This window comes from Benincasa hispida, chromosome 3 (assembly GCF_009727055.1).
Source record: "Benincasa hispida cultivar B227 chromosome 3, ASM972705v1, whole genome shotgun sequence".
NCBI classification, from domain to species: domain Eukaryota; kingdom Viridiplantae; phylum Streptophyta; class Magnoliopsida; order Cucurbitales; family Cucurbitaceae; genus Benincasa; species Benincasa hispida.
This window is the reverse complement of record NC_052351.1, coordinates 51,238,230-51,248,554: the sequence shown is the minus strand read 5'-3', so window position 1 is coordinate 51,248,554 and position 10,325 is coordinate 51,238,230.

Here is a 10,325-nt window from a genome sequence, read left to right as displayed (position 1 = left end):
GTAATTCAAAGTGTTTGAAGTTTGTTGAGTCGTTCGTGATGAAGTTTCGAAGCACAGAAATACGGTTCTCATCGAGGAATAAGACCAAAGGTTGGTCGTATCGTGTAGCCTAAGGTAAACGATCGTTGAGATTTAGCTAAACGATTGTGTAGAAATGTTTTGCCTGATCATGTAGTATTTACTAAACGATCATTTAGCTAATGCTAAACGATGGGGTAAAGAGTTTACTCTATCGCGTAGCATTGGTTGCTCGATCGCGTGGACTCTAGAGGTAAACGATCGCATAGAGTTTTTGACACTCATCATTTAATAAAAGACGTGTGCACTAAACGATCGTGTACTTCAGCATGTCTCCTCGCATAGTCACTGACTACACAATCACGCGGTATATGATACCTTAAGCTTGCTCAACAATCGTTTAGACGATTATGCTTCACCGCATCGTTGTCGTTTTGTTGATCGTTTAAGGCTTGTGTTGCACGATGTGCACTGCACGATCGCGTGCCTTCATGCTTCATCGCATAGTCAAAGGTAAACGATCATTTATGCTCATATAGCGTTGGTAAACGATTGAGTAAAGAGTTTACTCTTTCGTGTAGGCGATCACAAGGATTTGGTACACGATCAAGGAGACGTGTTTCTTCGCCTGGATAGTTCAAGACCCAGTTCGCTTGTTTGAATCAGAGATTTATTGTGCTTTGTAATAGTTAGCTTTTGGCATGATGAAATTACAAGAAAGTATGCACATGTATTATGAAATATAAGAGTTATATTTATGCATGCATTAAGCATATTCATGCATCATCTTTATATTATAAGAGTTATAGTATAAGGGTGTATGGAAGCATGTATGCTTGGTTCATTGCTTTTTTATATAAGTGTCATATAAAAGTAGCAATGAATGAATAATGCATGGAGTATGACACTTAGGCCTATTTATAAGAGTTATGAATGCCTTGTATGTGTAGTGATGCGTGTAAATTGTGATGTGTTATGGTGTGAGTTTGCGGTGATATGTGTTATGTGGTGATCATGCAAGTTTTCCTAACAAGGCCCAAGTATAAGCCTTCTTAGGTTTCCTGGTAAGTTCAGGGTCGAACACAGGGACTACTAAGTAGATATGCGACAAACACTTTGATTCTATTGCGGTAGTAAAAACAAATGAAGTGGATGGTGTTTTGATTAAGGTTTTTCCTATGTGACGGAGTTGAATGCAGAGTTGATGAAAGCTTACAGTTACAATGAGTGTGTGATGAAGGGGTTGAAAAGGGGTTTAGCTAACATTTCCTAAGATTGTGCACAAGTTATGTGATCATACTACACACAAATATTAGTACTACGTTTCTCAATGCAAAATGCCATAATTTCTATTTCTAGGACACATGCGATGTGTATGCGAAACAGTCGATATGACTTATTTCTAAGCCTCTACTCTTGCCTATGCGATGATAAATGATGCACACATACAATAAGGTGACCGCATACAATCACTCTTATTTCTAGGGCGCATGCGATATGTTAATAGCAATAGAACTTATGTCTAAGTTTCTATTTCTTGCTTGTACGATTCTAATCCAACTCTCTCAAGCCTAGATTCTAATCTGACTCTTTCAAGCCTAGATTCTACCTTTAGACTACTCTCTCAAGTATGTCCAAATGATGAATGATGCATACATAAGATAAGATGATCGCATAAAATGTAAATCTTAAATCATGCTAGCTAAGTCCTTCTCAACCCATTCAGAAATTTAGCTACTCATGCGTGGTATGGAGAGATTGAACATAGATTGAAATGAGATTTCCATTTTCTGTAAATAAAGTACTAAATACAAAATATCAAATGAATTTGAGATATAAGAAGCTCGGTAAGCAATGTCTTGCTTTCTGTGGCCTTTTCATTGCTCTTTTTCACTCCAACTTTGTTTTAGATGTGTATTCTTGCTCTCGAAAGTGTTGGCCCTCTTTGCTTTGTGTTGCTTTTTGGCAATCTCTCGATCTGTCCGAGAATAATCTATCGACTTCCTTGTCTCCTTACTCTTCTTCGTCCTCTAGGTATATATATGAGTATGTGCGTGAACAGACTAACTAACTAACTTGTTCTCGCTGACCAGCTCTTTTTTACACTAGTGGCCTTCGGTATTTATAGATTTCAAGGTGAAGCAACCTTCCTTGCTAATGATTGCAATGATGGGAAAATTAATTCCCCTGCTCTGATGTGCCGATTAATGCTCACCGAAAGTTGAGTGTACTTGCTATAATGTGGCTTTTAACGGCTTGTCAACTAAATTCGGAATCAACCGTTATCAACTTTTTGTCCCATCATGATTTATTATGTTGTCACCTTGATGCGAGGTCTTTATGCGGCCACCTTTTTAAGAATCTTCTCACAGTCGCATGACTTGCGATAGCAATCTTAAATTGTGCTGATGCATTGTGCCTTTGGATCGCAATTTCATATGCGCCATCACATTGTTCCTGCACAAAATAGGTAAATTAACTACTTTTATGCGATGAGCGCTTGCAATCGCAATTCATTTCAGTTTAGCATTTTTGGACATGATATTGATTATTTTACCATTGCATTCTCTAATTTTTTTTTTTTTTTACTTATTTGAGCTATAATAACTTGTATTTCTATCAGCTATCACACCCCCAAATTTAAAACAATGCTTATCCTCAAACATAAACTAAAGATTTTCTTTTAAAAAAAGTCAACCTCTTTTACCCTACCTAGACTTCTCAAGATGTCTTATTCAAATTTCATGAACCAATGCCTTCTTAATTTCTATCTTGTTCTTTTCTTAAAATATTTCTATTCTTTAAAGAACGCAAGTTTACCTTAAAAAAAAAAAAAAAACTTTACTCATTTCCAAGGCATCGCATGATTTATTTCCAACTTTCTCCAACCGGGGTGTTCCAAGTGATTTTTACCCTTCTACGATTCAGATATTCTTTTTATGACCTTGCGCTGATTCGAGTGCCCAGCCTTCGTTTTGGCTTGCCCCCATGGGTGTCATGCGGACATCCAACTACGAGAAAGGCGCTCTTTCTCAGTCAAAACTCATGCCCATTTCTTTATTTAGCAGCGGAGTTGCGATCACTTGGTTTATGCGTTGATCACGATTCCTACCTTCGTTTTGGTTTGCTCCCACGGGTGTCATGCGGACATCCAACTACGAGTAGGATCTGATCTCAAAGTTATATAATAATTTAAAAAAATTTCTTTTAGATTGAATTTCTAAAAGTAACAAGGCTAAAAATGCTAGCACCCCCAAATTTACGCACAACAATGTCCCCATTACTGAGAGACGAAATAACTCATGCGATGAACTTAGGAAATTCCATTAAAATCCTTTTGAAGGAAAGCTGGTGGACTGCTAAATTTTAGAAATATTTCATGAATTGATTGTTCTGAAATTAATTTGACTCTACTACATGCAGTAAGAAATAAAGGAGTGAATTTCATCATTGAAGTCATAATTGGTATGGGGCGAATGCAGTGACTAAATAAAGTAATCATAATTTCAAGATTGAGTCAAACTAAAGAGGATGCAATAGTAATATTTAGCAATATTAAAATGAGATGCAAGAAGTGCAAAATTGAAATAAAATGAGTCAAGGAAAAACACAACCCCCAAATTTGCTCTGTTGCCTGCATCATTTCTGATCGCATCCTTTCTTGCGGTGGGCTGATTCCTTGATTATGATGGGCTGATTGAACCGGTCGCGTGTTTGAGGTTATTGCATTGCTTCATCGCAATCATTCGCTATAATTAGTGCTAAATATCGAGAGGATAAAAAGTATGAAAGAAAGAGTTGGTAATACTAAAGAGTAGTGGTTATGTAAAAAGTAAGATAAATTCATGAAAGAAAAATATCAAAAGGATATTAAAAAAAAGATTCATCCCTGATGAGTGTATGTCGCTTATCAACGCAGGGACTACTCGTTTTTTCTTCATTCTGGATTCCTCAGGTCCACAGAGGTTTTCTCGCGTTGAAAATCTCCTCCATGATACATCTTGACTCTTTGTCCATTTACCTTAAATGCGTTGGTGCATTCTTCATTTGTTAATTCGACCGCACCGTGCGGGAACACTTCTTTAATTATGAATGGTCCGGACCAGCGTGATTTCAATTTTCCCGGAAAGATTCGTAGCCTAGAGTTGAATAACAAGACCTTCTGACCAACGTAGAGATTCTTTTCATACAGTCGCTTGTCATGCCAACGCTTTGTACGTTCTTTGTAAATCTTAGCATTTTCATATGCCTGAAGTCTCCATTCATCCAACTTGAGTAACTGAAGTTTCCTCTCCTCCCCTGTGGTCTTCAAATCAAAGTTAAACTTCTTTACTGCCCAAAGCGCCTTATGCTCTAATTCCAGCAGCAGATGACATGCCTTCCCAAACACCAACACATCCAAGGACATGCCTATGGGTGTTTTATAGGCAGTTCTATATGCCCACAAGGCATCACCAAGCTTCATGGCCAAGTCATTTCGTGAGGGATTCACCATCTTTTCTAAAATCAGCTTGATTTCTCTATTAGAAACCTCGGCTTGTTCGTTTGTCTGGGGGTGATAAGCAGTGGTGATCTTGTGATGGACATTGTATTTGAGCAACAGTTTGCTAATGATACGATTGACAAAGTGGGTTCCTTCATCACTTATTATGGCACATGGGATGCCAAAACGAGTGAAGATGTTTCTCTACAAGAATTTGGAGATTGTTGTTGCATCGTTTGGGACGCATGATACCACTTTAATTCACTTGGAGACATAATCGACAACCAACAGAATATATTTGTGACCATTTGATAGTGGAAATGGTCCCATGAAGTCTATGCCCCAAATGTCGAAAAGTTCCAATTCCAATATGATGTTCATCGACATCGTATTTTTCTCTAAAATTGTCCAGTGCGTTGGCACTTATCGCATTTCATAGAATAGGATTAAATCGATTGGCATAAAAGATTAAATTTGTATTAAATCTATCTATAAGGGACCTTTTGTCTAAGGCGGGTTCTGTCTAGGCTGGGGTATTTAAGTTGATAGAAATGGAACACCCCTATCTGGGAACCTACCTGGAAAGGTGAATTAGATAGATTTGCTACAAGTATGCGACAGTTGATCAAAGACTTCGTTAAAGAGTTTAATGAATGATGATAAAAAGTTGTTTAATTTTCCAAAGTAAGAGTTACTTTTGGGCAAACCTAAAAAGTCACTTAGTTAAAATTCTTAGCCGTGTTTTTTCTAAGTAAACTAAACCCTAGGTTATAAAATACTCAGTGGGAGGAAGGGATATATATGATATATCAATGATTCCACTCACGTTTCTCCCTGAATGTTCACGTCGTGAGATTCATGTTTGGCCTCGTGGTGCCCTAGGAGTATCCCCCTTCGGATGGTGTTTGCATGAGTCAATATCAAGGTGGACAGAGAGAGTGTTTAGAGTAAGTGGGTGAAGGGTGTGTGTCAACATGTTTGTGGTCTCCTTCATTGGTTTGCACTGTGAGATCTTCTTACACTACCTTATGACACCTCAGGAGCATCCCCCTTCGGTAGGTTTTGTCCGGTTGGTCAATATCAAGGTGAACTCTAGAAATGGATAGGGTTGCTTTAGTTTTTGCCCCAATCGAATTTTTTTACCTTCAGATTGGCTGCTTAGGGCGGAACTCTAGGATCTAAAATGAAGGGTCATACTTACGGAAAATTGTTAAACAAGTTAATAATTTCTTGACCAAATCAATGATAGCTAGTCGTTATAGAAACAAGAGTTGTTCTGGTATTAATGGCTGGTTGAGAGTGTCTCAATTCAGAAGAGGGATAAATTGACTACCCTTTGGTGCCTTTTATCCTAAACCTTTGAAGCGTCATTGTGAAACTAGATGTCACATGGGGTTCATTTCGGTTTTGCTAAACTGTATTGGATGTTGTTTTTTCAAAGAGTATTTGCTAAAATCTAATGTAGATCAATGTGTTTGTTTTTTCAGCAACATGAATGATTTTCCGTTAGTTGCCTCTTTTACTTTGACCGATTACATATATTGGAAAGAGTCCATTAAAACATATTTTGTTGTAAACAAACTCGAGTTTGTCATGGTTGACGAGTGTCCTCAAGTCCCGAACCTTAATGCACCGCGAAGTGTTCGTAATGCATATGAGGTGTGGATGAAGGCTAACTCGTTGGCCCGACTTCACATTTTTGCTAGCATACCTGATGCATTGGCCAAAAGGGTTGAGAATATGGTCATTGCACCTAAGATCATGGACTCGTTGCACGAATTGTTTGAACGCCAGTTCTCACTTTTTGAGTACAGAGGGATGGATGACAAAGATACTAGTAGTGTCAGTTCCCAAAATAACCTTCAGTCTTTCTTGAATGTCAAGGGACTAAAAGAGAAATCAATTGTTGCTGACTCTGATGAGGTTCATCGACGAGAATTGTTTCCTAACATGAAACTTGGAGCTTATTTAGGTTATGATACTGATCCCACTACTCTCCAAAAGAGTAAGAAGTCTAAAGACAGTAAATGTGATTTATTAATCTTGGAAATGTGTTTGGTAGAGAATGATGATTCTGCCTGGATACTTGATTCAGGTGCTACTAACCACGTTAGTTCTTCCTACCAAGGATTTAGTTCCTGGCAAACATTGGAAGATGGAGAGTTAACTCTTCAAGTCGGTATTGGTGAGGTTTCAGCTGTTGTTATAGGTAGGCTGATGTTATTTTTGGACAAGAAACGTTATCTGTTACTGGATAATGTTTTTGTAGTTCCTCACATAAGAAAGTTAATCTCGGCTTCTTGTCTCATTAAACAAGGTTATACCATCTTCTTTTCTGAGAGTATAGTGTTTATTTTCAAGAATGGTATGGAGATTGGTTTTAGTTTAATGAAAAATAACTTATATGTACTAAGGATGTTAGTCATAAAAGCCTTGCTTAATATTGAAATGTTCAGTACGGCGACAATTGCAAAAAGACCAAAGGTTTCTCCTAAAGAAAACACCCATCTTTGGCATCTAAGGTTACGTCATATCAACCCCAATGGGATTGAGAAGTTGGTGAAATGTGGACTTCTAAAGAGTTTAGAAGAAAACTCATTGCCGGTATGTGAATCATGCCTTGTAGGCAAAATGACCAAACGACCTTTTACTGGAAAAGGTTATATAGCCAAGGAAACCTTGGAGCTTATACATTTAGACCTCTATGGTCCGATGAATGTTAGAGCTCGAGGTGGGTATGAATATTTCATCTCTTTCATAGATGATTATTCAAGATATGGGTATCTATACCTAATGCAACGTAAGTCTGAAGCCCTTGACAAGTTCAAGAAGTATAAGGCTGAAGTTGAAAACTTGTTAGGTAAAAAGATAAAAACACTACGATTTGATCGTGGTGGAGAGTATATGGACCTCAAATTCCAGAACTATATGATAGAACATGGAATCATGTCCCAACTCTCGGCCCCAGGTATACCTCAGCAGAATGGTTTATCAGAAAGGAGAAACAGAACCTTGTTGGACATAGTTCGGTCTATGATGAGTTATGCTAATCTTCCAGAATCGCTTTGGGGATTTGCAGTGGAGACTGCATGTTATATTTTGAACAACATTCCCTTGAAAAAAATTTTGAAACACCTTTTGAGTTGTGAAGAGTCCGCAAAGGTAGGTTACACCACTTCAGGATTTGGGGATGTCTAGCCCACGTGCTTGTTGCTAACCCTAAAAAGTTGGAATCGCATTCGAAAGTTTGTCTCTTTGTAGGCTACCCCAAGGAAACAAGGGGTGGATACTTCTATGATCCAAGTGAGAATAAGGTGTTTGTGTCGACAAATGCTATCTTCTTGGAAGAAGACCACATCAGGGATTATAATCCACGAAGTAAGCTTGTTTTACATGAGATTTCTAGTGAGACTACTGAGAGTTCAACAAAGGTTGTTGAACAGACTGATAGATCAACAAGAGTTGTTGATTTCGGTTCATCTAGTCAACCATCTGAAGAGTTGAGACTGCCTCGACGTATTGGGAGGGTTATGAACTCACCGGAACGCTACATGGGTTTGGCTGAAGCCCAAAACATCATGTCTGATGATGGGGTCAAGGATCCATTGTCTTATAAGCAAGCAATGAAGGATGTTGACAAAGATGGGTGGATTAAAGCCATGAACCAGGAGATGGAGTCTATGTACTTCAATAATGTTTGGGAACTTGTGGATCAGTCTAATGAGGTAAAACCTATAGGGTGTAAATGGATCTACAAGAAAAAAACAAGGTGTAGATGGAAAGGTGCAGACCTTTAAGGCTAGACTCGTGGCAAAGGATTATACCCAAGTCGAGGGAGTGGACTATGAGGAAACTTTCTCACCTGTTGTCATGTTGAAGTCTATTAGGATACTCCTGTCCATAGCCACATTTTATGATTATGAGATATGAAAAATGGACGTTAATACTGCCTTTCTGAATGGTAATCTTGAGAAGACCATCTACATGGCTCAACCAGAGGGGTTTATTGTTCCAGATCAAGAGCAAAGTGTTTGCAACAAATAGACATCTAGATCGTGGAACATTAGATTTGAAAGTGTGATCAAATCATTTGGCTTTGATCAGAACGTTGATGAGCCTTGTGTTTACAAGAAAATCATCAACAGCTCAATAGCTTTCCTGGTACTATATGTGGATGATATCCTACTCATTGGGAATAATGTAGGTTTTCTGACCGACATTAAAAAGTGGATAGCCACCAAATTCCAAATGAAAGATTTGAGAGAGGCGTAGTATGTTCTAAGGATCCAAATTATTCGGGATCGTAAGAACAAGAGGTTAGCCTTGTCTCATGCATCATACATTGATCAAATGTTGATCAGGTACAGGATGCAGGATTCCAAGAGGGGTTTATTACCCTTCAGGCATGGAATTGTATTGTCTAAGGAGCAATTTCCTAAGATAGCTCAAGAGGTTGAAGAAATGAGACGGATTCCCTATGCTTCAGTTGTTGGAAGCTTAATGTATGCAATGTTATATACTAGACCTGACATTTGCTATACAGGAGGGATTGTTAGTCATTATCAATCCAATCCAGGACTAGATCACTGGACGGCAGTCAAAACGATTATTTAGTATCTTCGGAGAATGAGAGACTACATGCTTGTATATGAAGATAAGGATTTAATCCTTATAGGATACACAGACTTTGGCTTTTAGACTGATAGAGATTCTAAAAAATTGACATCAGGGTCAGTGTTCACTCTGAATGGAGGGGCTATAGTTTGGCGAAGCATCAAGCAAGGATGCATCACAAACTCCACTATGGAAACCAAATATAAAGCCGCTTGTGAAGCTGCTAAAGAGGCTGTTTGGCTTATAAAGTTCCTTATAGATTTAGAAGTTGTTCCAAATATGTCTTTGCCGATCACACTCTATTGTGATAACAGTGGGGCTGTGGCAAATTCTAAGGAACCTTGAAGTCATCGTAGAGGCAAACATATCAAACGAAAATATCATTTGATCAAGGAGATTGTGCATCGCGGTGATGTGCTAGTCACGAAGATTGCGTCAGAGCACAACGTTGTTGATCCGTTTATAAAGGCTCTCATGGCTAAAGTGTTCGAGGGTCATCTAGAAAGTCTAGGTCTACGGGACATGCGACATCTTGTCTAGGACAAGAGGGAGATGATATTAGGGTATAGAGTATGCCATAGTTTATTGTAGATTGTACTTATTTTTCATGTATTGTATATCAGTCTCCTGAGGCATTAGAATAAGTGGGAGATTGTTGGGTTTGGTGTCCTAATTCTCTCGGAGTCTCGTAGTTTGTAAACAGATTGTTCACATTGTTATTAATAAAATAAGAGTTATTTTATTTGCATTTACTCATATCTAATAAACAAAGATCCGTGTTTATTTTATGTAAACTTATGCATGTATATGAGATATACAAGTGGATCATGCCTTAAGTAATAACCTAAATGGTTTGTAGTATAAGAATAAAGGAGGGATACCTTATCTTGGTGACACTACGGAGATGGCCCGCGTTGTAGAAGTTTACAAGTCTTGTGAACTACTACAGATGGTCTGATCCTAACCATTCATGTGAGGACATGCGAGTGGGGGTGTCCTATACAAAAAGTTTGTATGAGACTGGACCATGAGATGATTCGTTTCTTTATATAACACCGTTGATAATTGATACTTACATCTCACCAAAACAACCATAGGTGACATGACCTTAATCCCGAGTGTTTTGGGAACTCCTACCTATGAGGGTGGTCCTTTGATTAGTATGGGTGAGAGTGGCCAGATTGCTAACTCAACAAGCCTACTTTTTGGG